Genomic DNA, 14,729 nt, shown 5'->3' on the forward strand with positions numbered 1-14,729 from the left:
AGAGGCCTTCCCACGACATCCCAGGCCATTATGCTTTATATTTTGAAGAAAGGAATGCCCACACAAATTAAGTATAGTTGCTGCACTTTACTGTTGTTTCAGGCCCATTACTGTGTTGTTGTTTCAGGCCCATTACTGTCACATCACACAGACATACTATCCGGGGTCACTTAACAGTACTTGGTCAATCATATAAGTGAAAATAAAAAAAGGCGCCTCTAAGTGCAGAAGTAAAACTTTATATTTCCTAAAAGGGTTAAAAACATTTACAAAAAGGGTGGATGGGTAGGAGCACATCATATTAGTGATATGGCAGGTGGTCCGGCGTTCTGGTAGTCCCAAGAAGTCTTAAGGATATCTGGAGGTGTAATTCTATGGCAGCATATTCTGAAGTGGCCGGCAGATGGAAGCCACAACTCTCCTGGATACTGGGAAGACAGTCGAATCCAGGACGTGACATCAGCGGGAAGGGACCAGCAACCAGCATGGACAGCAAACTGGAATTGATGTCATCAAAATGTGACGCGTTTCAGAACAACTAATTGGTTCCTTCTTCAAGCAATGACTAAAGGTTACTAGAAGCAGCAAAGTAGCTAATATCAGTGCATGCAGATGGAGCATAGGAGCTTGACGGCACGTCACTCGCTGTATATGTATATATCAACAATAAACACTAAAATGGTGAACAATATGATGAACAATATACATTAATGGATCTATGGTATATTATATTGAATATATATGATGAGGAAGGGAATCATTAAAGATATATTCAAAAGAGTATATTAAAAAGTTGTGAAAGGGAAACCATATAAAAAGGCAATATAAAATTCTGGGACAGAGCCACCTAGTGGCAGACTAGCTAACACCTGCTTACACACTAATATCCTTAGTCTCTAATGGAATAAATGTCCCTCACCAGCACAGTCATACAGACCCACCTTTGGTGGATGCCATTAACCACTGCTATGTTATTTTTGCTATCTTTTGGGCTATTTCCCTGTAATTAATGCAGCTGGCTGTTTTAGTGTTGTACTGGATTGCTTTTAACAATTGTGACCCTGAGAATGTGACCCCCAAATCCTTCTCCCATTGCGCTAGGGCCAGAGCTTTATGAAACATGGATTTGGTTTGAAAATCAAATATTCCACGCTTAGGACCAATACCAGCAAGGAACTGCAGCCCCCCAAAACAGAGGAAAACACCAAGGTGAAGTCCACGTGGTAAAAAATGTTCTAATAGGGGAATGGCGCTGTTCACAGACAATATATATGAAGAGGTGAATTCTAAAAATAAAAATAAAAAAGTGTGCACCAGAGTCCAACAACAAACTTGGTGAAGATTCCTGTAAACGTGCTAAACCCTTTTACAGTGTATATGTCATATGGGATGTGAGTGTGCAAATCACCAAAACATTTAAAAAGTGAAAATAAACATAAAAAACTGGCAGAATTTATTATTTCTTGGTCATTTTTCAGAGAATATGAGGGATGACACAAACTTATTTCACTCATGGTTAGTGTTTGGCTGAAGCCATTTATTATTAAAAAACTGTGTTTACTCTTTTTAAATCATAATGAAAACAAACTACCCAAATTACCCTGATCAAAAGTTTGCATACCCTGGTGATTTTGGCCTGATAACATGCACACAAGTTGACACAAAGGGGTTTGAATGGCTATTAAAGGTAACCATCCTCACCTGTGATCTGTTTGCTTGTAATTGGTGTGTGTGTGTGTAAAAGGTCAATGATTTTCCGTACTCCTGACAGACCCTTGCATCTTTCATCCAGTGTTGCACTGATATTTCTGGATTCTGAGTCATGGGGAAAGAAAAAGAATTGTCAAAGGAGCTGCATGAAAAGGTAAAAGGTATAAAAAGATATTCAAGGAATTGAGAATGCCAATCAGCAGTGTTCAAACTCTAATCGAGAAGTGGAAAATGAGGGGATCTGTTGAAACCAAACCACAGTCGGGTAGACCAACTAAAATTTCAGCCACAACTGCCAGGAAAATTGTTCGGGATGCAAAGAAAAACCCACAAGTAACTTCAGGTGAAATACAGGACTCTCTGAAAACATGTGGTGTGGCTGTTTCAAGCTGCACAATAAGGAGGCACTTGAAGAAAGATGGGCTGCATGGTCGCGTCGCCAGAAGAAAGCCATTACTACGCAAATGCCACAAAGTATCCCGCTTACAATATGCCAAACAGCACAGAGACAAGCCTCAAACCTTCTGACATAGCCATTTGGAGTGATGAGACCAAAATTGAGCTTTTTTGGCCACAACTATAAACACTACATTTGGAGAGGCATCAACAAGGCCTATGATGAAAGATACACCATTCCTACTGTGAAACATGGAGGTGGATCACTGATGTTTTGGGGATGTGTGAGCTACAAAGGCACAGGAAATTTGGTCAAAATTGATGGCAAGATGAATGCAGTATGTTATCAAAAATACTGGAAGAACATTTACAATAATCAGCCAGGAAGCTGCGCATGGGATGTACTTGGACATTCCAACATGACAATAATCCAAAACACAAGGCCAAGTCTACCTGTTATTGGCTACAGCAGAATAAAGTGAAGGTTCTGGAGTGGCCATCTGTCTCCTGATCTCAATATCATTGAGCCACTCTGGGGAGATCTCAAACGCGCAGTTCATGCAAGACAACCCAAGAATTTACAGGAACTGGAGGCTTTTTGCCAAGAGGAATGGGCAGCTTTACCATCTGAGAAGATTAAAGACCCTCATCCACAAATACCACAAAAGACTTCAAGATGTCATTGATGTTAAAGGGGGCAATACACAATATTAAGAACTGGGGTATGTAAATTTTTGATCAGGTTCATTTGCGTAGTTTCCGTTGTTATGATTTTAAAAAGAGTAAACACAGTTGATTGATAATTGGCTTCAGCCAAACACTGACCATGAGTGAAAGTTTTTGTGTTCTCATTCATAGTCTCTGAAAAATGGCCAAGAAATCATAAATTCAATTCTGCCAGGGTATGTAAACTTATGAGCACAACTGTGTGTGTGTAATAAATATAAAAAAAAAATGTTTTATATATATATATATATATATATATATATATATATATATATATATATATATATATATATATATATATACAGTATATATTTATATATATATATAGATATATATAATGTATATGCACATGCCTGACCATATGCACACAAACTGAAGTTGAAGGGACCTAGCACCTGATTACACTATTCACTGTTACCACACACTATCCTGGGACAGAGCCACCTAGTGGCAGACTAGCTAACACCTGCTTACACACTAATATCCTTAGTCCTTCTCCCATTGCGCTAGGGCCGGAGCTTTATGAAACATGGATTTGGTTTGAAAATCAAATATTCCGTGCTTAGGACCAGTACCAGCAAGGAACTGCAGCCCCCCAAAACAGAGGAAAACACCAAGGTGAAGTCCACGTGGTAAAAAATGTTTTAATAGGGGAATGGCGCTGTTCACAGACAATATATATGAAGAGGTGAATTCTAAAAATAAAAATAAAAAAGTGTGCACCAGAGTCCAACAACAAACTTGGTGAAGATTCCTGTAAACGTGCTAAACCCTTTTACAGTGTATATGTCATATGGGATGTGAGTGTGCAAATCACCAAAACATTTAAAAAGTGAAAATAAACATAAAAACATAAAAAAACTGGTATGAGTGACACTAAAACATATCCACATTTAAAAATCCCACTGATGTGCCAAGTGACACCAAAAATTGGCAACTATAATTCCTCTGATGTTGACTGGAAAAATCAGAACATATAAATACAAAATATATATAATAAATAGATGTGCAGCAATCAAAAAATGTATAAATTTGATAAATTAGTTCGTGATTGTGTGCAACCAAAAAACGTGTAATAATTTTATGTGCACCAATAAAAATTGTCCAATAAAAATTGTCCAATAAGTGTGAAAAAAAAGTCCCTGTGTACAGATGGTATGTGTATCCAAGTGATCCTCAGCAGGTTTTCAGTACTGATGTTATCCGTTTTTTTGTTAGGCCCCCACTTGTGCCCTCACTCACTGGAACGCCCAACCCCTGCAGGGGTAATGGGCATATGTGTGTAGATCCAGAAACCGGAATCCTGGACAGCCGATATCCCTCTCTCAGGGTCCGTGATCTCCTTCCCACTTAATTCGCTATAATCCTTTTAATGGTATCCACCGGAGAAAGTCCATGTATGTAGAGAAAAGAGGAGCCTCATAGCGTAAATCTGAAAAAATATAAATTTATTAAACAAATAAGTTAAAAAATGGGAGCTGACAATGCTCCACCGGCTTGCTGGAAGCCAATGGCCGCTATGGTGGCGTGGTAGCGGCGTGCGTTTCACAGCCTAACTACCGAAACCGGAAACTAGCACAGAGTCAGACGCTGAAGCGACGTATGCGTACCACGTGACCACGCCTTACGCGTTTCGTCATCAAGACGTCATCTGAGGCGCCGCCATCTTGGTACACCATACGTCCTAATATACTACAAGGAGGCGCCACGATGTCCAATCAGAAGAAGCTGTAGTGACGTACCCACCCACCCAGCGGGGAGTGTATGGAAGAACGCTGTTAAAAGGGGAAAACAGAAGCAAAATTGACACTTGGCAACCCCTATTGGAGAATAACAAAAAATCATGGCAGGGCGCCTCCGTATAATGTTAGAGCAGCAAGGAAGTAAAAGGGAAGCCTCAAAGAACGAGGACATGTGGGCAAAACCTTTTAAAACACTATAAAAATGATGAAAATAAAATAAAACTGAAAATATAAAAAAAAAGGAATAAAAAATTAAAATCATCCGTATCTTTAGTGAGTGTAAAATCAGAAACCAAAAAGCAGACAACAAAACACCTGGGACTAACAACCCACATGTGTATGTGTGCCCTCATCTGTGCACCCACCTACAGTGGTGCAAATAAAACACTATACTCATATCTAAAAACCCCTATGCTCCTATCTCCAAGAATGGGAGGAAAAACTACACCCAAAGCACATTATTAAAAAGGAGGTGTGGGGATGTCTAATATCATTCCTGTGAAAGTATGTATAAAATCTGTATAGGAAAAAATGGGAACCACCATAAATATTGGTGTATTAATGCTCTGAAAAAATATACGTAAAACACAATATGTAGAAGGAGGTTTCATATGGTGAAAGAGGATTTTATCTGCAATTATGTGTCCCATACATATCTGTATAACTATAAATAGGGGCATGCTGGTGCCCCCGCGTCACATGCCAGATGGTAGAGACGGGTGAGGCACGGACATTTCATCTAGTGTAAGAGAATATGATCTGCGATATGTGTAAATACATATCTGTATCACTCTAGGTGAAAGCATGCTCATGCCCCCGCATCACACACTAGATGGTGGAGAAGGAGGGGGCACCCACATTAAAACAATACTTCTAATATATATATATATGTCCAAAACATGACGTGTATTATTAAAAAAGGTATAATTGTGTTACATGGAAAAAAATGGTGATTAGAAATTGGATAAAAAGCAGTTCAAATCAATATCCACGTTAAGTCCTCTAGGAACCAGGCTATCTAATCGGTATATCCATCTGGTCTCATTTTGGGATATCAATTTCTTCCTACTACCCCCCCCCTCCAGTGTTCCTTAATGGTATCAATACCATAAAAAACCAAACCGGATGGATCTCTGTGGTGGTATTCCAGACACTTTGACGAATAAAACCACAGAGATCCATCCGGTTTGGTTTTTTATGGTATTGATACCATTAAGGAACACTGGAGGGGGGGGTAGTAGGAAGAAATTGATATCCCAAAATGAGACCAGATGGATATACCGATTATACCGCCTGGTTCCTAGAGGACTTAACGTGGATATTGATTTGAACTGCTTTTTATCCAATCTCTAATCACCATTTTTTTCCACGTAACACAATTATACCTTTTTTAATAATACACGTCATGTTTTGGACATATATATATATATATATATATTAGAAGTATTGTTTTAATGTGGGTGCCCCCTCCTTCTCCACCATCTAGTGTGTGATGCGGGGGCATGAGCATGCTTTCACCTAGAGTGATACAGATATGTATTTACACATATCGCAGATCATATTCTCTTACACTAGATGAAATGTCCGTGCCCCACCCATCTCTACCATCTGGTATGTGATGCGGGGGCACCAGCATGCCCCTACTTATAGTTATACAGATATGTATGGGACACATAATTGCAGATAAAATCCTCTTACACCATATGAAACCTCCTTCTACATATTGTGTTTTACGTATATTTTTTCAGAGCATAAATACACCAATATTTATGGTGGTTCCCATTTTTTCCTATACAGATTTTATACATACTTTCACAGGAATGATATTAGACATCCCCACACCTCCTTTTTAATAATGTGCTTTGGGTGTAGTTTTTCCTCCCATTCTTGGAGATAGGAGCATAGGGGTTTTTAGATATGAGTATAGTGTTTTATTTGCACCACCGTAGGTGGGTGCACAGATGAGGGCACACATACACATACACTGTGGGTTGTTAGTCCCAGGTGTTTTGTTGTCTGCTTTTTGGTTTCTGATTTTACACTCACTACAGATACGGATGATTTTAATTTTTTATTCCTTTTTTTATATTTTCAGTTTTATTTTCATCATTTTTATAGTGTTTTAAAAAAATTTTTCTTCCCTCTGTGCATCATTTCACATATGAAAAGGTTTTGCCCACATGTCCTCATTCTTTGAGGCTTCCCTTTTACTTCCTTGCTGCTCTAATATTATACGGAGGCGCCCTGCCATGATTTTTTCGTTATTCTCCAATAGGGGTTGCCAAGTGTCAATTTTGCTTCTGTTTTCCCCTTTTAACAGCGTTCTTCCATACACTCCCCGCTGGGTGGGTGGGTACGTCACTACAGCGTCTTTCTGATTGGACATCGTGGCGCCTCCTTGTAGTATATTAGGCGTATGGTGTACCAAGATGGCGGCGCCTCAGATGACGTCTTGATGACGAAACGCGTAAGGCGTGGTCACGTGGTACGCATACGTCGCTTCAGCGTCTGACTCTGTGCTAGTTTCCGATTTTGGTAGTTAGGCTGTGAAACGCACGCCGCTACCACGCCACCATAGTGGCCATTGGCTTCCAGCCAGCCGGTGGAGCATTGTCAGCTCCCATTTTTTAACTTATTTGTTTAATAAATGTATATTTTTTCGGATTTACGCTATGAGGCTCCTCTTTTCTCTACATACATGGACTTTCTCCGGTGGATACCATTAAAAGGATTATAGCGAATTAAGTGGGAAGGAGATCACGGACCCTGAGAGAGGGATATCGGCTGTCCAGGATTCCGGTTTCTGGATCTACACACATATTCCCATTACCCCTGCAGGGGTTGGGCGTTCCGGTGAGTGAGGGCACAAGTGGGGGCCTAACAAAAAAACGGATAACATCAGTACTGAAAACTTGCTGAGGATCACTTGGATACACATACCATCTGTACACAGGGACTTTTTTTTCACACCTTTTGGACAATTTTTATTGGACAATTTTTATTGGTGCACATAAAATTATTACACGTTTTTTGGTTGCACACAATCACGAACTCATTTATCAAATTTATACATTTTTTGATTGCTGCACATCTATTTATTATATATATTTTGTATTTATATGTTCTGATTTTTCCAGTCAACATCAGAGGAATTATAGTTGCCAATTTTTGGTGTCACTTGGCACTTCAGTGGGATTTTTAAATGTGGATATGTTTTAGTGTCACTCATACCAGTTTTTTATGTTTTTTATGTTTATTTTCACTTTTTAAATGTTTTGGTGATTTGCACACTCACATCCCATATGACATATACATTGTAAAAGGGTTTAGCACGTTTACAGGAATCTTCACCAAGTTTGTTGTTGGACTCTGGTGCACACTTTTTTATTTTTATTTTTAGAATTCACCTCTTCATATACATTGTCTGTGAACAGCGCCATTCCCCTAATGGATTTGGTTTGTAGGAGCCAGTAAAAGGTGGAAATACCAGGCCATACTAGATACATTGATGCAAGGAATGGGGTTTTTCGGTAGATAGGATGCAATTTGCGTGGGCAAATAGGTGTCGAGGGGGTAAAGATGGATTTTGCTTTGAAGAACATTGACTGGAGTTATTCTATTATCTGTCATAATGTCTTGTATATGTTTTAGACCTAGAGATTGCCATTTCTCAAGGGAGATATTGGGGATCAGAAATTGAAAAAGACCCAGTGGAATTGGTACCGCTGTTGTGTGTGTGTGTGTGTGTGTGTGGGAGGGGGGGTTGCATGTAGATCCAAGGAAATAATGCCAGGCATAAGCAGATGCTGAAATGGTGGGGTGTATAATTGTTTTCTTATGTTTAAGAAATGTTTGGGCTAGAAGGAATGAATTTAGTGGGCCCTTGGGCATAAAATGTTGTTCTATAGCTATCCATTGTTTCTCCGGAGAGGGTGTGAACCAATATTTAAGTTGGTCCAGCAATACTGCTACATAGTAATTGTGTAAATCTGGTAGCCCCATTCCTCCGACTGTTTTGTGTTTAATGAGTGTGACAAAGGGACATCTACATTTTTTTCCCTTGCCATAGCAAATAGTTTAGAATGCGTTTCAGTTCAGCAAAAAATGAAGAGGGAATTGAGATAGATATTGCTCAGAATACATATATGATTTTGGGAAGTACCAACATTTTAAATGCCGCCAATCTCCCAGACCAAGTTAAGTAGAATTTGCTAAGTCTATCTAGTTCAGCTTTGCAAGATGAGGTTAGGGGAATGTAGTTAGCAAAAAAGAGATTAGTGGAAAGAGATGTTAAGGATATACCTAGATAGGGCACTGAACTTTCTGGCCATTGGAAAGGGAAAGAAGTTTGTAAACGGGTTTTATCAATCTTATTGATGGTTATACTAAGCACGTTGCATTTGGATTTGTTGATTTTGTAGTCAGAGATTGAGTTAAATACCTTCAGAATGTTATACACTTCGGGCAGTGTCGTCGGCAAAAAGCGTAATTTTGTGTTCTTTGCCCTCTATGGATATTCCAGATATGCATTTGTGATTTCTTATCTTATGAGCCAAGGGCTCCTTCATGAGCGTAAAGATAACGGGAGAGAGTGGGCAGCCCTGGAGAGTGCCATTTGTAATAATACATTTTTGAGATAAGAAACCATCAGGGAGCACCGATGGGGTAGAGTATAATAGCTGCCAGGATGTTGCCGCTAAAGCCAAGTTTGGATAGGGTGTGGTGTAAGTATCCCCACTGAATCCTATCAAATGCTTTTTCAGCATCAAAGGCTTAAAAAATGGAGGGGACTTTCGTAGCTTCAGCATAATGTAACAGGTTGATAATCTTACGAGTGGCATCAGGAAAAATTTTGGCGGGACACCGGCTCCTTCCCTGGCTTTGGCAGAGTGACAACTGTTGCATTCAACATCTCAGACGGAAAAGAGCCAGAGGACACAACAGTATTGAAAGTTGATGGCTGGTGAGGCACTAGTGATGGATAAAAAAGTTTATAATATTCGGCCGAGAGGCCGTCTGGACCAGGCGATTTATTGTTGGGGAGAGAAGTAATTGCTTTCAATTCCTGTGAGAGAGAAGGGTGCATTGAGATCATGCAAATGTTCTTCTGATAATGTTGGGAGATTCAGGGAGTGTAAAAATGTAGTTATTAATTCTTCTGAAGGTTGTGACATGTGAGGATCTTCTCCTAAATTGTATATAAAGCTAAAAAATCGCTAAAGGCATTGGCAATGTAAATTGTAAATTGGAATGTTTCGCCATTGTTTTACTTGAGCAGCCTAAAGTTTGCCAGCCTTATTGCTATTAGCATAAAAGTTTGATTGGACTTTACGTAAATGTTTTGGCATGTTGAGCTGTTAAAAAGATTCTAAGACCGTTCCAAACTTGAGACAACTTATTGCTAGTAACAATATTGGGATTATTTTTGTTATCATCTTCCAACTGGGAGATAGAGGTCATCAGGGTATTTAACTGCTGTGTTCTCTGGCGTTTGGCTATGGCACTCATCTTTAGTAACAGTCCTAGTAACGTATGCTTTATGCGCAGTCCAAGTTGTAGTAGGATCAACTATGAAAGGTGCATTAATTTAGAAGAATTCTTGGATATGACGCGTGATTGTTTTCAGGTTAGTAGGTATAGACATTAATGTTGGATCATTGCGCCAAACATTCCTGCTCCTTCCATTGTTGTTCCCCCTACACTTATGGAAACGGGAGCATGGTCTGACCAGGTTATTGTATGGATGGTAGAGGACATGACATCCTGAAGAAGAGTCTTGTCAATTAGCATATAGTCGATTCTCGAGTACGAGCAATGTGGTTTGAAAAAGAAGGTGTAATCTCTTTCCGTAGAGTGTTGGCATCTCCATATGTCAAAAAGAGAGTTAGACCGGATAAAGGACTGCAGGGAGGATGGGTGTGATCTCCTTGGAGAGGAAGTGGAGACATCCACTGAAGTATCTGGAACTACATTAAAGTCCCCGCATAATATAAGTTGGCCTTGCATCTTTTTTTTAATGTTTTCCAGATCTTATGGATAAAGGATAATTACTTTGAGTTTGGCGCATAGATATTAGCAATGGTATATATAATGTTGTTGATTTGACAGACAAGTATGATGTATCGACCTTGATCATCCGTGGTTACATCCAGAGGTTGGAAAGCTACAGTCTTTAACTGCAATTGCCACTCCTCTTTTTTTTTTGTTTTTGAGGTGCATTGGCCAGGTATATATGAGGGAAGTTCTTGTGGCTGAATGTTGGAGTCTTATTGGCACAGAAGCGAGTCTCTTGAAGACATAGGATGTCACTACGCAATTTGCAAGCATCTGACCATAGTGAATAGCGTTTGTTGGGACTATTGAGCCCTTTGACATTGACTGTGGTAATTGTAAACGCCATAATGACTACTATAAGTATGATCCAAAGATTACTCCGCAGTGCTGATTAATGTGGAGCACAATAAAGTTACCGTCTAAAGAGCAGGGAGAGAGCTCCTCTGTAGATACATAGCAGTGCTAAACCGTTAAGTGATGTGTAATGACCTGGCTGTATAATGTTGAGTAGGTTGGTCTAGAAATTCTTGAATCTCAAATGTGTAAGGTAGAGACAGTAGACGTGAAAGTATGCCTACGTTGATTCCGAATGAGAATAAACGTTTAAAACAAGAGTTCAGAAAAAGGCGTAACAGTTGCAAAAACAAATGCGAGAAACGTTAAAAATTAAACAAGTATTTGGCAGGTCCGCAACTAATAATTCAAAGGAAGATCAACCAAGGGCCCATTCTCATAGGGCAACTACCAGGGCTACGGTAGATTCAGTGGATCTCTAGGAATAAATCAAGTGATCATTTCAGTTGACAGGTTGGATGCATGCCAGTCGAAGCCATTGTGCTGACGGTCTGAGGATGAGGTACCAGGAGAGACCTGGGGTTCCAGAACATTCCAGAGTCACAATAAAGCTAATCCTTCATTGAGGGAGTGAATTATGTGTTCTTTTCCATCTTTAATAATCATCGATTTCACAGGGTGTCCCCATTTATACGGTATGTTGTGGTTTCGTAGGGGCTTGGTGATGGTGGCTAAGTTTTTCCTTTGAAGCAGTGTGTATTTGGACAGATCAGCAAAAAAGGCAAGATCAGAGTATTGCTTTGGAATGGACGCTGTGTTCCTAGTGGTCCAGAGGAGGCATTCTTTAATGTGGTAGAAGTGAATGTGGACAATCGTGTCCCTTGGAAATTTGTCTGATAGGTGTGGTGGTTTAGGCAGCCTGTGTATGCGATCAATGATCAATTTGGTTGCTAGAGCGTCAGGCAAAATATCTGACATAAGCTTAACAAAATAATCTTTTAACGCTGTTGGTTTGATGGTTTCAGGGATGCCTCTGATCTCTAAATTGTTCCGTCTGGAACGATCTTCCAAATCAGCTAGCTTGGTTTTAATCCACTCTACCTCCTCCTCGCGTTCACTGGGGGCATCCACCAACTCATTGAAATGAGAAGTAACTTCACCCATCTTTGTTTCAACATGAGAGATCCTGTCATCTAGGTCATTGATTTCAGCTTTAAAATGACGTACCATAGTCACAATATCAGTGTGGATGGAGCTTTGCAAAGATAGCATCATCTCTTTTAGTGTGGTGTCTATCACTGCCTGACCAGTAGTGGGATAAGCAGCAATGGAGGTCTGGTTACATGTATCCCCTGTATCAGGTGTCTGATAAGTTCTCCTCACTGTGCTGCTCCTCATTAGGACAGAGCCTGGGTCTGGATTTAGCTGGGCTGTTAGAAGTGGAGGATGTTTGGGAGTTAGCTCCATCACTTACTGTGAATTCTCTGTGTTCCTGCATGAAGCGGGCTCTCTCCCCCTCCTCCCTGCTGTGACATTGTGACGAGCGTCTGCCGGTGCCATTTTGGAATGCAGAATGGGCCGGTAGGGAGAAGAATTTTGTCATCTTCTTCTATGTTTTGTTTTCTTTCCTCCGTTTTGACATTCCCAGAGAGATGGTGAGATGATGTGGGTCAAAACTGCCAATGTCCGCCTGATTATGCCCATGCTATGAGCCCTGTAGTGCCGCTAAGAGACAGAGCAGGATCAGTGTGCGGCCATCAATCACGGAGTCCGGCCACACCCCCCACTGCTAATGTTTTTAATTGCATACATTTTCTTCTGACCTGTAGAAATTTAATTCTAATGCAGGAAGAAAATACAAACCCAGCATGTTAAATATGAACCCAAGCCTTTAGTGCTGCAACTCAATGGTGCCGCCTACTAATCCACTACAGTGCCTGCCTGCCTGTTTTGTCCTACTGTCCATTCTTTTCAATAATGTCTGTTACCTGCACAGGGCCTACTTTCTTGTTTTTTTTTTTTGGTCAGGTTGTCACATATCAGAGAGGCTTATCATAGCATTATTATTATTATATTATGTAATGTGCCCCAATACTCATTAGGATCTTGATTTCATCTTACTAGCAAATTGACAGAATGTTCAGCCAGAAATTCACAGAGCATTCACATGGTTTCCTAGGCTATAAATAAATGTGACATAGACAATCTGTAATATTTCATCCCTACTCATTAAAGTGAAACTGTGAAGAGAGAGGTATGGAAGGTGCCATTGATAATTGTTTTGAAGGAATCCTGTCCAACATGCTTGTTCTGGCTCACTGACAAATGTGATGGCAGAGGTGAGCATCAGTATTTGGAGCTCCCGAAGCCTGCCCGAAAAAACCCCCACATTTGGTGTTTTCCCATCCTGTTGCTAGGATGTGCTGCTATGGTGCTCCAGCCGTTGATGCTCTCCTCTGCCATTGCAAAAACACGCTCTCTCGGAATCAAACACTGCACATTCTCTCCCCTGTTGCCATGGTCTTGAGCTCATGGTGCACTGTGCATGTGGGGCGTGAATCCTAGTGCGTTCTTGTGATGGTGGAGGCACGCATCAATGGCTGGAGCGCCATCGCAATATGGCAATATCCCTCTATAGTTTGTACTTGTCTCAGTTAAGAGAGCTAAGTGTAATTTCTGTCTGCTGCTTTGTTCCTCTGCTATCAGCATGAATCACTTCTGACACATTTTCCAAACACCAAGAGAAAAAAGGTGACAGGGGAGGGAACTCCAGCTGATTGTGCAAAACGAACTGCACTCTTGTGATCCACAGGAGAAGTACAGCTTAATGAGCTTTGGCTGTACTTTTCCTTTAATTTCCCTGAGGAAGTGAATCTAGGTTCTGCCTTATTCAAAAATTGGAGTTCTCCTTCAGCACCTTAACTATTTGTTGCTACCAACTGCTCTTATTTAAAGTTTCACTATGGAGAATTTTGGTTACTTTAGGGCTTGTGCACACCAGTACTTTCACTTTGAATGATGTCCCAACACACCACAAGGATACAGTTATGTTGCAACACACTGCAGCATGTAGGTGGGGTGCAGCGTGGTGCGGCAGAAATAACTCACACAGACCAAGTACAATAAAAGAATTTGTATTGAAAAAATACAAGGACAGTTCACAATTAACCTGGTGGGAAGACAACCCAACCGGGGGCACTCATGGGTCCAATAGCATGTAGAGAGCAGGTTTCAGCTGAAATGACAGCACCTGTTCGGAGGGGCAGAATGTGGCCTGGCTGCTTCATGCCCAAGCGGGGAGATGTCCAGAGAAGTTGTGAACCCTAGGCTTTTCCTCCTCATCAGGAACCTTTTTTGATGCCGCTAGTTCTGTCCCTACCAGGTGGGTTACCTGTCTCATAAAATGTGTGCCAAGCCTGGGAGCCAGTGTCCTAAATAGGCTCTGCCTGACCTAAGATGACTGCTAGACTCATATGGGGCAGCAATATCCAATTGGATAGCTTTGCCAGTGATCCAGGAAGCCATAGAGGAACTTGACATCCTCTTCAACTTCAGTGCCGCTGCAGAAGAGCGCAACCTGCAGTGGAGAAAGTAGACTGCACCTGCCTACAAGCACACCACATGATGTTCTTTGCAGTGTGCTGCAAAAAATGCAGCATGCCCTATTTTTTTGTACACTGAGGTGCATTGCAGCCCGTTAATTTTGAATAGACTGGCTAATGCTACATGTCACTATCAGAACCAGTTTGTGGTCAGATGGGCCAGAGCCTAATAGAGTATACCTTCTCCAGAAGAAATAACTATCAT

The sequence above is a fragment of the Aquarana catesbeiana genome, linkage group LG06 (genome assembly GCF_042186555.1).
Source record: "Aquarana catesbeiana isolate 2022-GZ linkage group LG06, ASM4218655v1, whole genome shotgun sequence".
Lineage (NCBI taxonomy): Eukaryota > Metazoa > Chordata > Amphibia > Anura > Ranidae > Aquarana > Aquarana catesbeiana.